This window comes from Petaurus breviceps, unplaced genomic scaffold (assembly GCF_028583685.1).
Source record: "Petaurus breviceps papuanus isolate PSGF00001 unplaced genomic scaffold, PetGlider_PUasm1.0 90594, whole genome shotgun sequence".
Taxonomy (NCBI): Eukaryota; Metazoa; Chordata; class Mammalia; order Diprotodontia; family Petauridae; genus Petaurus; species Petaurus breviceps.
Genome location: NW_027187281.1, coordinates 727,347 through 731,065, shown reverse-complemented (window position 1 = coordinate 731,065; position 3,719 = coordinate 727,347).

Genomic DNA, 3,719 nt, shown 5'->3' with positions numbered 1-3,719 from the left:
CTTCTTCTTCTTCTTCTTCTTCTTCTTCTTCTTCTTCTTCTTCTTCTCCTCTATCTAGTTCTATTCACTGTGCCACTTAGCTGCCCCTTACTCTGCATCTTCTTAATAAATATGTCACTCAGATCTGAATATAGTTACAATTTTGACTTGGAGTCTGAAGAAACTTGGATTGGAATCCTGTCTCTGATGCTTACTAGCTGTGTGATTATGGGCAAATCACTCTTTGCCTAAGTTTCCTTATCTGTGAAATGCTGACAACGATACCTATCATACCTACTTCCCAGGATTGTTGAGAGGATCAAATGAAATAAGGAATATAAACTGCTATATAAACGTCAGTGGTTATTATTTACACTGTAATGTCAGCTTACCATTTGGCAACAAGGAGTATAACTATATCTTCAACTTTAAAATCTCCTCTGGTCTGTGAATGGGAGCTGCTATTAGATAGGACAGAGCAATAGAAAAAGCAACAAACAAACCACTGATTCTGTAATTCAAAGCCCCGGGGTTCTATGTCTGGTCTTTATCACTTTTCCCATTATATTTTCCCTTGGGCAAGTACCTCTTTGAATCTGTTTTCTCTGCTTAAATAAAGGATTGAATGAGGTATTAAAGTGGTTAGAGGGCTGGGCCTAGAGTCAGGAAGACCTGAGTTCCAATTTGGCTTCAGACACTTACTAGCTGTGACCCTGGGCAAGTCACTTAACCCTGTTTGCCTCAGTTTTCTCATCAATAAAATGATCTGGAGAAGGAAATGGCAAATCACTCTGGTTGGTATCTCTGCCAAGAAAACCCCAAATGGGGTCACAAAGGGTTGGACAAAGCTAAAAATGAACAACAAAAAAGTTTCCTCTCTGCTCCAAATCTATGATCCTATAATTTCCTGGATGGATATTAGAAATTAGGTGAAATAGGCAAAGATTTTTGTTTTGTTTTTAAATCTTTAGGACTAACACAAATCTACCCTGTGGATTAGAAAGCAGGATGTGAATTTAAAAGAGGTGAGCAGCTATGAGGGTATTAGGTACTAGTCGAAAATACCTAGTAACAGGGCTGAAAATCTGCAGAAAATACATGAGGAGACCTTATGAGGAGGCCTGGATATGACATAATCATTCCAGTGACATAGCGAGAGGCTTCAGTGATCATAAGCTGCCCCTGATACATGTGTGTTCTCTAATCTTCCCTGCTAAGGCAGGAAGGAAAGAAATTCAAAAGGCATGGGGTGGCTGGGTGGCGCAGTGAATAGAGCACCAGCCCTGGAGTCAGAAGGACCTGAGTTCAAATATGACCTCAGACACTTAACACTTACTAGCTGCATGACCTTGGACAAGTCACTTAACCCTAATTGCCGTGCCTTCTCCCCTCCAAAAAACAAGCAAAAAAGAAAATTCAAAAGGCAGATGATGTTGAACCCAAATGTATGTGAATTGACTGTGTCCTCCAATAGAAGGGGAGAAGAAATGATGAGATTGAAGGAGAGTTTGAATACTAAACCACTTGAGGCATGGAAGATGGCAGCCATGTTATGTAAGGGTGCAGAGAACATTTATTTCCTGATTGGATTCCATGTTATTTACCTTCCTGTTTTGCCTTTATTAAATGCTTTTGTTTTAGGGTATAGGGGTCTTTTGTATTATCTGTCATAGAGATGTATTGGTGGGGAATCAGGTCATGGTTTTGAATAGATTATTGTTCAAATATAGGAAGAAGTTGAGAAGATCCCATAGTTCTGTGGACACTTTTAGGGGTATAGTTCTGGGTATAGTGCTACATGTTCTGGGGCAGAGAGGTGGTGCAGTGCACAGAGTGCTGGGACTGGAATCAAGAAGACTCATCTTCATGAGCTCAAATCTGGCCTCTGACACTTACTAGCTGCCCTGGGCAAGTCACTTAACCCTGTTTGCCTCAGTTTCCTCATCTGTAAAATGAACTGGAAAAGGAAATGACAAACTACTCCAGTATCTTTGCCAAGAAAACCCCAAATAGGGTCACAGAGAGTCGGACACATCTGAAAATGACAGAACAACAATAAACTACCTGTTCTAATTATGTTCTTGAATTTTTAGAGGACCATACCTGGCTGGCCCCTCTAAAGAATCAGTCTGTGTCCATAGGAAGCCAAATTGTAATAATACTAATGAGATTTTTGAAGTGCTTATATTTTACCTCCATTTACATTTCCAAAAAACTCTGCAAAGTAGGGACTACAGCTATTATTAACCCCATTGTACTTGTGAGGAAACTGAGACTAAGAAATTAATTAATTTGCCCATAACTAATAACTATCAGAGGCAAGATCTGAAGCCAAGTCTTCCTGTTCCAAGTCTAGTATTCTACCTACCATATCATGGTATCTCTCTAAGAAGTTAAAACACTGAAAGAATAATGCAGTTACATTCAATAAGCATTTATTAAGGGCCTACAATATGCAAAGCACTAAGTTAGGTACTAGGTACAAGGACAAGTTAGGTACTAGGTACAAGGATAGGTACAAGGAAAAAATAAAATAGTCTCTATCTTCAGGAAGCAATGAGGTGGTAGTGAGAGAAGAGGGATAGAGTAGTTCCCTAGATAAGTAAATACAAAGGATATGCAAAATAATTAAGTCACTAATGGGGAAGGGGGTTAGACACATTAGCAGAACTTTGAAGGGAGCCAGGGATTCTCAGAAGCAGAGGCGGGAAAGCACATTTGAAGTGATAGAGCCAGGAGATAAAGAACATCACACACAGGGAATAAGTTGGCCAGTCTGGGCTACGTGTAAAGTATACAAAGGGGTATAATATAGACTCAGTCTCGAAAGACAAGATAGATCTAGATTGGGAAGGATTTTAAATGCCAAGTATTTCATTCTAAAGGCAATAGGGAGCCATTGAAAATTCTTGACCAGGGGAATGACATGATTAAGCCTGTGCTTTAGGAAAATCAGTTTGAAAGTTATGTGGAGGATTCACTAGAGAGTGGAAAAGACTGAAAGACCTGTTAGAAGGCTATTTTGTTTTCCTTGTGTTCCAATCTCAGTTCAGGGTGAGGGAGTGGGATAGAGAGTACAGATTTGAAAACAAATTTTAATTTAGAAAAAGAAGGTGATGATCACATGATTGGAGAAAGAAGGACAGATGTGAGAATATTTGTGATGATAACTAATGACAGCTGATTGGTCATGCGGGGACTAGAGAGTTAAGTACAAGGGGTTAATTAGAGGTTTCAAACCTCTGGAAGGACTGGAAGTACAAAGATATGTGGCCAGGACAGGAATAGGAAAGTTTGGAAGAGAGCTGGGTTTCAGGAGGAAGACAATGAGCTGTGGGACTGAGTTCAGTTTGGGATATATTGAGTTGTTTCCCCTTTTGTCGTATAGGAATATTTTAGAGCTTCCTGGATGAGATATACAAACACTCAAAGGTCATGGCCGAACTCTTCATGCAATTAAAAAAAAAAGGAATGTAGAACGCCTGTTGTTTCTTCTTGTCAATATAGTGATATGAAGGGGCCTAGGGAGCCTCACTTTTCCAACAAACACACCAGCCAAGGTTTAAAAGAACAAACAAGCAGTGATGATGAAGGGTAAAGAGAAGAATCAGTGAATGCCTTCTTCCACTCTGGGAATGCACATGAAGACTGACAGAAGTGTGTGAGCTCAGAGGCAGGGAAGGAGGGAGGGAAGGAAAGAGAGAGAGAGAGAGAGAGAGAGAGAGAGAGAGAGAGAGAGA